This window comes from Manis javanica, chromosome 7 (genome assembly GCF_040802235.1).
Source record: "Manis javanica isolate MJ-LG chromosome 7, MJ_LKY, whole genome shotgun sequence".
NCBI classification, from domain to species: Eukaryota; Metazoa; Chordata; class Mammalia; order Pholidota; family Manidae; genus Manis; species Manis javanica.
Window position 1 is genome coordinate 78,404,456 of NC_133162.1, and position 13,081 is coordinate 78,417,536.

Here is a 13,081-nt window from a genome sequence, read left to right on the forward strand (position 1 = left end):
CATGAAAAGATGCTCCACATCGCTAATTATCAGAGAAATACAAATTAAAACTACAATGAGGTATCACCTCACACCAGTAAGGATAGCTGCCATCCAAAAGACAAACAACAACAAATGTTGGTGAGGCTGTGGAGAAAGGGGAACCCTCCTACACTGCTGGTGGGAATGTAAATTAGTTCAACCATTGTGGAAAGCAGTATGGAGGTTCATCAAAATGCTCAAAACAGACCTACCATTTGACCAAGGAATTCCACTCCTAGGAATTTACCCTAAGAATGCAGCAATCAAGTTTGAGAAAGACAGATGCACCCCTATGTTTATCGCAGCACTATTTACAATAACCAAGAATTGGAAGCAACCTAAATGTCCATCGGTAGATGAATGGATAAAGAAGATGTGGTACATATACACAATGGAATACTACTCAGCCATAGGAAGTGGAAAAATCCAATCATTTCCAGCAACATGGATGGAGCTGGAGAGTATTATGCTCAGTGAAATAAGCCAAGTGGTGAAAGAGAAATACCAAATGATTTCACTCATCTGAGGAATATAAGAACAAAGGAAAAACTGAAGGAACAAAACAGCAGCGGAATTACAGAACCCAAAAATAGACTAACAGGTACCAAAAGGAAAGGAACTGGGGAGGATGGGTTGGCAGGGAGGGATAAGGGGGGGGAGAAGAAGGGGGGTATTAAGATTAGCATGCATGGGTGGGGAGGGAGAAAGGGGAGGGAGGGCTATACAACACAGAGAGGACAAGTAGTTATTCTACAACATTTTGCTATGCTGATGGACAGTAACCATAATGTGGTTTTTAGGGGGGACCTGATATAGGGGAGAGCATAGTAAACATAGTATTCTTCATGTAAGTGTAGATTAAAGATTTTAAAAAAATCAAGAAATAAAGAAAAGGGGGATTACTCCTTGACAGGATAAAAATATCCTTAATGTTGATCACTTAAATGGTGTCAGATGATCAGCTATGGAGGTACTCTTTTCTGATAATATTCCTCTCTCTTAATAAAAAAAAGAAAAAGAAAAAGAAAAAAGCATCTCCTGTGTGCTGACCTCCAATGAGTTCTACACAGGGTTATAGAGGGCATGTCAAAGTGTGGGCAAAGGGTCTGTTTGTTTCTATGCAGAAGATCAAGGCCTAGCTTGGCTACCCAGAAAATGAACTAAGATACGATATGAGGAGGAGCTTCCGGCATCAGCACTCTCTGGAGGACTCGTGCTGGGGGATGATCATCAAAAAGCCTCCACAGGGATCCGGGCGATGCTGCGGTCGTGGCTGCGTCCATCCCACCGTTTCCTGGACTTGCCATAGGAATGAGGAGGGAGATGTCTAGGCTGGCATGTGCATACAGTGAGACAATGAATTTGACCAGGTCTGTACTGTTGGAACTCAACCAGGAGTTGGGAGGGGTGCAAGTTGTAGCACTCCAAAATCTTACGACTATAGACTATCTACAGTTAAAAGAACATATGGGATGTGAACAGATCCCAGAAATGGGTTGCTTTAATTTGATTTCTCTCAGACTGTTTAAGTACAGTTGGACAATATCCATCATATCATAGACAAATTTTCACAAATGCCTAGGGTGCCTAAATGGTTTTCTTGGCTTCACTGGAGATGGCTGGTAATTATAGATTTGCTTTGTTTATGTCACCGTATTCCTATTATGTTAATATGTGTGCGCAAGTTAGTAGTTTAAAACCTATACATGCTTAAGGTACTCTACAAGAAGATATGTCAAAGAAATAATCAATCCTCCCATGTTTTCTTCCATATGCTACCTCTATAGCTTTTCTTCTTCCTTCCTAATTACAACCCTTCAATAGAATTTGTGCCTCATATCGAATTTACCGAGTATCATAATTCCTCCAGGTGGTAAAGATACCTCGAGACAAGTGCTGGGCATAGAAGCCACAGGGTATAAATCTGAAAAGAAGTAAAAAGCTAACCTTTTCAAACAATATGGCTTCTCTCTCACTTACCAACTTTACATTTCCCTGTATTGCCCCAGAAGATATGACTGGTTAGCCAGATACGGGTAAGATTCCTCAAGGGAGGAATAACCTAAGACAGGCACAGTCGCAGGGGGGCCATCAGGTGAGAAATCGGGGAACAACAGTGGTGAAGCTTAGAACCTCACCCCCCCCTCCCGTTTTGAGAGAAAGCTTCTGCATCCGTGGATGTTTTATGCCCTTGTCTAGCTCAGATTAGCACATAGTCTACAGGCACACACCTGATCATCTACAATTGCTCTCTTACAACACTAAACTATGTTTTCTAACTTTATCTTGCATCTACCTACCACTTCAGCATTTTATTAAAAATAAAAATAATAATAATAATAAAGGGAGAAATGTGGGATCCACATATAAATCAAGTATAAAAATCAAACGAATACTCATAGTTGACCTGATTGTTTATAGTTCATAATGCGTGATCAAAACCGAAAGTTTCTGTGATGACTGCCCTTGTACTGTTCACCATGTAAGAACTTATTCACTATGTAAGAATTCGTTCACCATGTAAGAACTTGTTCATTATGCTTCAGAAAATTGGAGACTGACGAGAATTAGGCTTGAGATGGCTTAATGATTGTGCATTGAGCATTGACCCCCCTATACAGAATTTTATTGTTGTTAACAACCATTTGATCAATAAATATGAGAGATGCCCTCTCAAAAAAAAAATAATTTAACACGACTTTTATAGAATGTTTGGATTCAAATTTATTATTTTGCTGCTTGTTTCCTATTTGTTCCATCTTTCCTTTCCCCCCTTTTTCTTTTCCTCTCTTTTGGATTAATTGAGAATTTTTATTTTATCTCTCCTGTTTACTTATTAATAACACCTCTGTTTTAATTTATGTTTTAAGTGGTTGCCCTATGGTATACAGTATGCATCTTCTATTTATTGCAGTCTAATTTCAAATGGCACTATCTTATTTATTTATTTGTTTGTTTATTTTTATTTTGCTATTATTAATGTACAATTACATGAGCAATATTATGGTTACTAGATTCCCCCTATTATCAAGTCCTCACCACATACCCCATTACAGTCACTGGGCACTATATTATTTTACATGTAGCGTTGCAATCATAACAAAATGCTTCTCTTCCTTCCTGTCATTCTATGTGATGTCATAGCCATATATTTTTACTTAGAAATCTCAAATGCATAATTATTTTTGCTTTAGACAGTCGTCTTTCAAAGTGATTAAAGAATCATAATTACTTTTTTAAAATTACTTCAGTACTCTTTATTTCTTCATGTATCTTATTCCTTCTAACACTATTTTAGTATTTTTTGTAGCACAGATGTGTTGGCAGTTAGTTCTCTTAGCTTTTACTTGTATAAAACCTTCACTTCATCTCCATTTGTAAAAGATGTTGTTCCTGCATATAGAATTCGGAACTGATACCTTTCTGCCTGTCCATACTTTAAAAATGTCGTTTAATTGTCTTCTGGCATACATACTTCCTCCTCTAATTTTTAAATCTTTGTTCTTCTGTATTTAATATAGTTTTCTCTAGCTGCTTTTGAGATTTTTCTTTATCTGCAGGACATCTCCAACAGGATATTTTGATCCCTCTAATGTGGCAGAAACAAAATTAAAGTCGTCATTAACAAATCTTCTCCACTTCCCTTCATTTATTAGATTCTATGAATCTTCTACTCTTATAACTGACAATAATAGTATCATTTAATTTTTTTCTCTGTCATCCCTTCTTACTGATGTTAGATCATGGTTATTGTTATTAATTTTGTAAATGGTTTAAAAAATATTTTCACATTCTCACTTTGCACTGATGCAATCCAAAACACTAACCATATTGTGTTATCCTTTGATCTAACTCCTAAATGAAATTAGACACCCCCACCAAGCATCTAATATATCATGTTAATAACCTGAGTTGTATTTTCCAAAATATGTAACATATGAAATTTAAGTTTTTCTCATTTAATGACCCTTACCAATGGCTACTCATCTCTGTGGCACAAAACTGGTGCTAAAATCCCATTTGAATTCTTCCTAAGTATCAGCCACGAATATGCTTTTCTTTCCTACAACTCTGCATTTGATTTGTATGTATTTTATGATAGTTATGAATTAGTATATGAAAAGTACTCTGTAACATTGCCTGACTCATGGTAATAGTTATTTTTCTTGCTATTACTCTTTTTAAGCACATCCAAGTTCAATGTTCCAGAGCTTTTATGAAATATTCCTTCCTTCCTTTGATTTACATTATATAGTATGGATTCTGAGTCCTGATAGTGTCTGGATGTTGAATGATTATCTTATGTGGATTATGTTCTCTCCAAAGAAAGCATATCTTACTTTGCTATGTAACATATAGTGGATATTGGATCATTACTTAATTTTTTAACCATGACACTTGATGAGAGAGGCTTTATACTTATTCACTCAGGGAACACGACGAGGAATTAACTTATAAGTGCACATGTTGGGTTATAAACCTCTGGATTCTTAAAAATTACACGTTTGCATAAAACTTGAGATTTGTATTTTAAAAAATACACTACTTCTTAAGGACCATTAATTTCAGATCCCCTCAGATGTATTTACAGCAATTCAGAGATAAACACTTGTAAGACCACAGATTGTAGTTGTAAATGAGGGGAAAAAAGAAAACGAAGTATTTTATATTTCTGTAGTTAACAGGGTGTGTTTATATTTCAAAGGAGTGTTTCCAATTTTGTGATTGAATGAGATGTATAGAATGTAATTAATTTTAAATTTCAGAGTAAATACAACTTAAAACATAGAAATGTTTGTGAAAATTTATTTGGAACAAATTATGAGACAGAGTGATTTCCCTGAAGAATGTGTAAGTTCTCAGCAAAGCTAACATGATAATGTAAGTTAGCTGAGTGAAAGTCTTGGTTGAAGTTAACAATTTATGGCAAATGAATAGTCTGGCATTTCTAGAAAAATATATTTATTATGGACTTGTAGAATGAAAGCTGGGACATCCAATATGAATGTAATTGGTATAAAGTATTTCCCCCCCAGAATTGTAACATCACTCTAGTTTGTGGGAGACACTGGGCTCTGGATAGCTTTTTAAACGGGGTCATCATTGTAATATTGCATATACTGAGCAGGAGGATAATCTGAAGTACACCTGAGAATTCTCAGGGTAAATAAACATAAATATCAATGAATGTTTTAGGTCAGGTCTCCAGGGTTTTAATTATAAACTAAACCCAGAGATGTAGAAATATAGGTGTAAAGCAAAAACAAAACAAAACAAAACAAAACCAGAATTGTGTGAGAGCACGTTCAAAATGAGGAAAGCTGGCATCTGATGGTAGGATGGGCTTACTTTTAAACAAGCTGAGGTAGTAAGCTGAATATACCCAACTAAAAACAACTTATGTATTGGTCCTCTTTTAATCTTCTTTCTTACCTCCTTAGCTTTGCATTTTCTGGTAGACTTTTTTATTCTTTGAAAGAAGAATAGAGGGAGAATTAGAAATTTTGCCACAGGACTCCTTAAGTGTGAAGAAAGTGTTGCTTTAAAATTTTTAATGTGGTAGTAACAGTATAATAAATTAACATATAATAGAAAATGAAAATAATTTTAAAAAGTGAAATTGGGAACATGTAAACTGTAGAGAATTTAGCTGCAATATTTAAGTATGAGAAGAAAATTAAGCAAAGTCCAATCTGCTGCTTTCAAAAGATCAAATCATTCCTTTGACATTTCTCCATAGCAACTCTATCTACAATCTAACTTGTCTCTAGTTCTTTGCCTTTTCTATCCCTGGATCAGCCTCCCCACCACCCACCACCACCAAAATCTGTTTCTCTTTATTCACTGCTTTGTATTTATTTCTAACCTTAAAATTTAAAAGTCTTGAAGTACATATTTGTAAATTGTCAAATTTGGTGCACCTTAAATTTCTGTTCCCCTTTCACCCTATTAGGTTTTCTTCTATCTAAACACTAGAGAATTCACACAGGGAAGAAACCCTATGAATGTAAGGAATGTGGGAAATTCTTCTTTAGGAATTCATACCTTACAATATGCCAGAGAACTCACACAGGGGAAAGAAAATCCCTATGTATGTAAAAAATGTGTGAAAACCTTCTATCATAAGTCAGACTGTACAATACATAAGAGGACACATAAAGGGGAAAAATCTTACTACTGTAATCATTGTGAGAAAACGTTCACTTGCAATTCAGTCCTCAGATCACATCAGTGACCTCACACAGAGGAGAAGTCCTATGAGCATAATCAGTTTGGAAAATCTTTCTCTGAGAAATCAGTCCTTAAAGTACATCAGAGAATACACACAGGAGAAAAGCACTATAAGTGTAATGAATGCAGGAAGTCCTGTCATAAGTCAGATCTCAGTAAGCATCAGAGAACACACACAGGGGAGAAATCCTATGAGTGTAATCATTGTGGAAAAGCCTTCAGTTGCAACTCAGGCCTCAAAGTATATCAAAGAAGGCATATAAGGGCCAAACCCTATGGCTGTATTGACTGGGAAAACCTCTAAGAAATCAGTTCCCTCAGGTGAAAAAATCTTACAGCAGTGAGAAACCTGTTTCTATAATTATTCACACCTCAAAATACTATGGAGAATTCACACAGGACATGACTCTTATGAATGTAAAAATGTGGCAACTCTTTCACTGTAAATTATTTCCAAAATGAGAGTACTCTTAAGGGAAATACTATGAATATAATGAATATTTGAAAATCTGTTATAAATAACACAACTAAAAATGGCTGAATACATGTAGAAAAAACCCTACTAATGCATGTGGGGAATATAGACAATTATTATAAGTTACAGTTTATTAAACAAAGAATTTACATTGTAGATAATCCCATGAATTAAGGAATTCATGGATGTAGGAAAATGTTCTTCCAGAAGCTGGCCATTAATAACAAGCAGATAAACCACACTGGGGAAAAGCTGTCAACATCCTGTATTTTTTGAGACCTTCATACACAGTTGTATTCATTGTGTGTCAGGGAAACAATAGGGAAGATATCCAAAAAACGCAGCAATATAGTTGAGCCTATATCAAGATATGTCATTTTACTGAACAAGATAATTGCTACTGAGATGAAGTCTTACAGATGTTTTGAATGTGAAGGCTTTAACAAAATTTAGAGTTTTATATCTGAAGATTGTATTGAAGCCTGTCAAAATTAGAAATGGACAGATTTTCCTTTAGATATGATATTCTAAAAGCTATGTTTTGCTTTGACCTCAAATTTAATAGAAATAAAACTAAAAATAGGTAACATAAAAATATTAACTGTAGAACTGAAGTTTTTAAAAATGACAATAATTTTTATCAGTGTCTGATTCCACTTCTGGAGATCACATATTTTTTATTAGTCTTCCCCCCAACTGTGCTGTTATTCCCCCTGCTAATAATGCCTGACAGTCTGGTTTTCCTGGGACCTTCCCCTAGTGGATCTCAGGATGGACCACACCACAGCAGTATAAACACTAGGACCAGCCAGGGGAAGCCTTGACAGCACATCTGCTTCCTCTTAGGTTCAGGGACTGAACACAACATTGAGTGTGTGAATGAAGCTAGAGTAATGCCTGGAAACTCCAGGACATATGACCTCATCATAGCTTACTTTCATGAATCCTACAGCTCACCTTTCCAGGGGAGAGAAGATTAGGGTAGTTTTAGTGGAATATTTGTTGAATTATAAGGAATAGCATAATTGTCAGTGTACCTCTTGCAGGTTGGAAGTATTATGAAAATAGTTGAGGCATCTGCATACCATTCTCAAACCCATTACACATCCTATCATTGTTACCACCTTGAACACTACTTTTAATTTTGGTTAATATTGATCCCATATGCCTCATTGCTTTTGCAGTAATATATATATTATGTTGTATAATAACATTTTCTTGCAAATATATCAGAATACATGTTTCTGCAACTTGCTTTTATGTTCAATGCCTGGTTTGATATTTATATATGCTGATATAATTAGATTTAGCTGATTCATTTTAATAAAGCATAATATATGGCTATGTAACTGTGAGAATATATAATGTCAATTTTCCTGTTTATGAATTTTGACATTTTCATTTTCACTATTAAAACAATAATGTTTGAAAATTTAAAAAAAATCAACTCTGAGGTATAATTTAAACATTGTTAAAATATACCTGAAGTAGCAAATTTGATGAGTTTTAATAAGAGTGTACCTCTGTGTAATCACTCCTACAACTAAGACAACATACCTGTGACCCAGAAGGGTCTCTTCTTCCCCTTCCTGTTTGCTCCTGGGACTTCCCCCCTACTGACCCCCACACACTGGCTCTTGGCATCCAATGATCTGCTTTCCATAACTAGACTAGATTTTCTTTTTTTTTAAATCACATCTCACAGGATGGAGTTACACAAGATGTCCTCTTTGTCTTTCATTCAGTGTGATTTTGAGATTCATCCATATTTTAGCATATATCAGTAACAGTTTCATTTTTATTGCTGAGTATTCCATTGTGTACATATGTTACAATTTGTTTATCCATCTACCTGTTTCTAGTTTTTTATTGTTGTAAACATAGCTGCAGTGATCTTCATAGGCATTTTTGTGTAGACATATGTTTTTATTTCTCTTGAGTAAATACTTAAAATTTCTGGTTTTGTAGGGGTAGAATATGTAATGTCAAACTTCTGAAGTGGTTCCATATTACATTTCCATCAGCAATGTGTAGGAGTTGTAGCTGTTTCACTTTTTTTGTCAGTAGTTGGTATTGTCAACTTTGTAATGCAGCCATTCTAAAGGATGTATAGTGGTATTTTCACTGTGGTTTTCACTTGTATTTCCCTGATGAATAATGATATTAGGCAGCTTTCACTCACTTACCATTTATGGATCTTATTTCATGAAGCATCTGTTCAAATTGTTTGCCGACTTCTTAGTTATGTGGTTTGTTTTCTTAACAGTGAGTTAAAAGAATTCTTTATTACAAGTAGGAAGCCCTTTGAGGCTAGAAGTATGTGGTGTAAAATTTTTCAAGTGATTAAAGTATCAACTGTGAATTTCATATCTATTGAAAATATCCTTTGGGAATGAAGGGGAAATATTTTCTCAGACAAAGGAAAACTTGAGAATTTGTTGCAAGGTGACCTACTTTCAGACAATGGCTAAAGGAAGTTCTTAAAGGAAATGGTAACAGAAGGAGTCTAGGAAATTCAGAAAAGGATTTAGGTAAAAATATTAATAAGTATAAAACTTCTCATAAGTGTCTTAAATCATATTTCATATTGGAAGCAAAAAGCATACACCATCTGATGTTCTCTATAGAGAATAAACACTAAGAACAATTACATTCCAATATAGTGCCTGTAAGGAACACAGATAGTAGTTTTCTGTACTTGATTGGAAGTGATAAAACATCACTGCCATAGAATGTAAGCAAACAGTAAGAAAATGATACAAACATATACTCTGTTAATTTTGCCAAGGTCAGCTCTCAGTAGGATCTAGTCTGAGGTGCATCCTTTTGACTTATTCAGAGATCCTCAGTGGTATTAGGCACTGTCGTTGTCTCCATTGGCACCCATTGGCACCCAAAATATAATTGTCCCCATTATTATATTTCCCATCAAATTCTCTCCATTCTCTCTATTTTACCAAGATGACCTTCAAAATGAACTATAGGCACCTATTTCCTTGTGTCAGTCTCTGCTTTTGTGGGAATCTAAAGTTGGTTGCTAAAGTGTTCATAGAAACAACTTCAGTTTTGGAATCTAGAACTGGATCACTTATAAGTCAGATGTTGGTGAATGCCACATTGCTAATGGTAAGTGGTATGAGGATAATCCTTGTCCTGCTGTGATACCACATTTTGAATGAATCACTTCCGTAGTAGATGAGGATGAGGAAGGTGGACTGTCTTCCACAATAGCTCTAGCACTTGAACAGGCTGGGCAATGGCAGTTTGTGAATTGTGGAATTGCTGACTTTTCTGTCTTAGAAGCCTTGGAGATACATTCAAGTTAGCTACTGTCAACACAGGGCACATAGTGAAGGACAGAAAACCTCCCTAAAAAACATTTAAGCATCCTTATTTCCTGAGATATGAAGCTGTGTCCTGTCATGTGCAAGGTTTAACTGCAGGAAAGCAACATTGCAAAGAAACTTACAATGGTGCAGGATTTACAGATTTCTTGTACTAAATTCGGGACTCTCATAAAGAAGTAGAAAATTGAAACCTAGAATGGGGAAATTTCAGCTGAATACCTGAGACTCTTGAACCCAGAGGTTCCCCTAAACTCCTCAGTCTGGCAGAATAAGCCATTTCTCCTCAATAAGAACACCCTACCATTTCCTGTAGAGACCAGGCAAATGCCTAATGTGAGATAGGCTGTACCTCCCTGCATTTCCTCCATTAACATTTAATGTAGTTACTGCTGTAATGGGTTTAGTTCTATAATTTTACTTGTTTCTGTTTGACCCCTCTATTTTTCTTTGATTTCTTGCATTTTCTGTCAATTAGAATATTTTTTTAGAATTCCACTTTATTGGCTTTTTATCTTTATCTCTTTGAATTATGTGTATAGCAGTTGCACTAGCAATTATAGTATACATCTTCAACTTTTCACTGTTTATTTAGAATTAATAAATGTACCACTTCAGATAAATATAAAAAACTTTGCAACCATAAAGTTTCACCTACCACCTCCCTGGCACTGGTTTTCGTTATTGTTGTCATATGTATGTTATTAACCCAAGACAGGTAATTTTTTGGTTTCTGTTTATTACAGACTGATGTGTGCCTCCAAAATTTATCTGTTGATACCCAGCCTTTTAATGTGATGGTATTAGGAGTCGGGGCCTTAGGAGTTGATTAGATTACATGTGTTTATGAGGTTAGATCTTTCATGAATAGAATTAATGCCCTTGTAAGAGTCACCAGAGAGCTTGATTTCTCTTCTCTACTCTCTGCTACATGAAGATACAATGAAAAGTCAGTAGTTGGCAGCCCAGAAGAGGGCTCTCCCCAGAACTCAGCCATATGGGCACCCTGCCTCTGAACTTCTATACTCAAGAAGTATGAGAAATAAATTTCTATTGTTTATAAACTACTCAGTGTATGATTTTGTTTGTACCAGCCTGGACTAAGAAACTTGTCCAAAATATAAAGAGTTTGGAAAATGAGCTTGAAGTCTCATTTTCATAATAAGAAAATTAGCTGAACCAGCTGAAAAATCAGCAATTCTTAGATCACTATCAGAGAATTGAGGCCACAAGACAGAAGCCCACATCTAGAAAAGAACACTCCTGTTATTGATGAATTCTGGGGCTTCACTATAGACTAATGAGAGCTAAAAATTCCAAGGGGGGAGGTTGGTCCAACCTTTGATTAGTTTTTCCTCCAGAAACCTAACCAAATTCTCACGGTGAAAACCATAGCAAAACCTCATTGTGCTTCTGATAGGGGCAAGGGAAAAGGAACCATTCTAAAGAACTGGAGATCTCTTCTCCTTACCCAGGCCTGCCCTGAAGGAATGCTGTTTTACCAAAGCCTAATGAACTTGGGGAAAGGAGGCACCCCAGCCCCTTTTGGCCTTCCTCTCACAAAGGTGAGAAAAAAATTGAGAAACTTTGAAGGTAACACCCCAAGGACACAGGCATACTAAAAGTCTGAGACCCAATCACAGAATTATAGAACACTTATCCTCTCATACCTTGCCACTGTATCAGTTGCCCTCAGGTGTAGTAAGAAATTATGGCTAAAAGAACATCAGCCTCAGACCTTGTTTAGCGAGCCTAAGGAAGTGTGAGGAAAACAGGGGAGACAAAAAGGACACTAGAGGAAATTTTAGGCTCTGACACCACAGCTACAACAAAGAGTAAAGCCTAACTCCTAGCCACGTAAAATTAAATCTCATACTAAAAGCTTAAGTACATGAGTTCCTTTTATTCAAAGCACTTCTGGCTTTCAACAAAAGAAAAATTCAAAGCATGCTAAAAGGAAAAAAAGTTTTGAGACAAAGTATGCAGCAGAACCTAGCAGATATGATGGGAGATTTTGGAATTTGTCAGATGAGAAACTTAGCACACTAAGATCACTGCAGGAAAAAGTGAACAACATGCAAGAATAGATGATTAATGTGAATGGAGAGATAGAAACTCTTAATAAAGAATAAAAGGGAAATTCAAGAAAGAAAAAACACTCTAAACAAAAATGAAGATAGTTAAGGAATCGGCCTGAAAAAGTCAGTAAGAACTTTCTAAATGTCAATAGGATTAGAAAAAAGAAGGGGAAAAAAATCCAAGAACTGTGAAACAATTGTGGTATGTGTAACACATTTTTAAAATAAATATCAGAAGAAGATGAAAGAATCAGAAATATTTGAAGTAACAATTACAGAGTTTTCAGATTTAACAACAAATAAAACCACAGATCCCGGAAGCTCCAAGAGAGGTATGGATAAGAATTATGTTATACTTCTCTTCAAAAAACCATACAAGTTAGAAGACTGGAGTGAGATATTTAAAGGGTTGGGGTAGGGGAACCCATTAGTCCAGATTTCTGTATCTAGTGAAATTATACCTCAAAAGTGAAGGGCAAGTGAAGCATAATTAAGCTCAGTTAAGCATAATTGAAGGAATTTGTCACCAGTAGACCTGCTTTGCAAGAGATACTAATGTAATTCAGAGACAAGGAAAATGATATAGGTCACAACACTGTATCTACATAAGGAAAGGAATAGTATTAGAGAAAGAATAAATTAAAGTTAACATCTTTTACATTTCTTATAAATTAACATAATATTTGTTCAACTTTAAACTCCAACATTCTTGATGATTACTGTTTATATATAAATGAAATGAATGACTAATGTTACAAGGGGTGAGAGAGAAGAATTGAGAATTATAAGGTATCTGCATTACCTGTGAAGTAGTGTGCTGTTTGAAAATGGATCTGGACTAGCTGTAAATGTACATTGCAAACTCAAAGGCAACCACTAAATTTTTTTAAAAGAAGTATATCAAGAGATAAATCACAGACTGGGAAAAAATA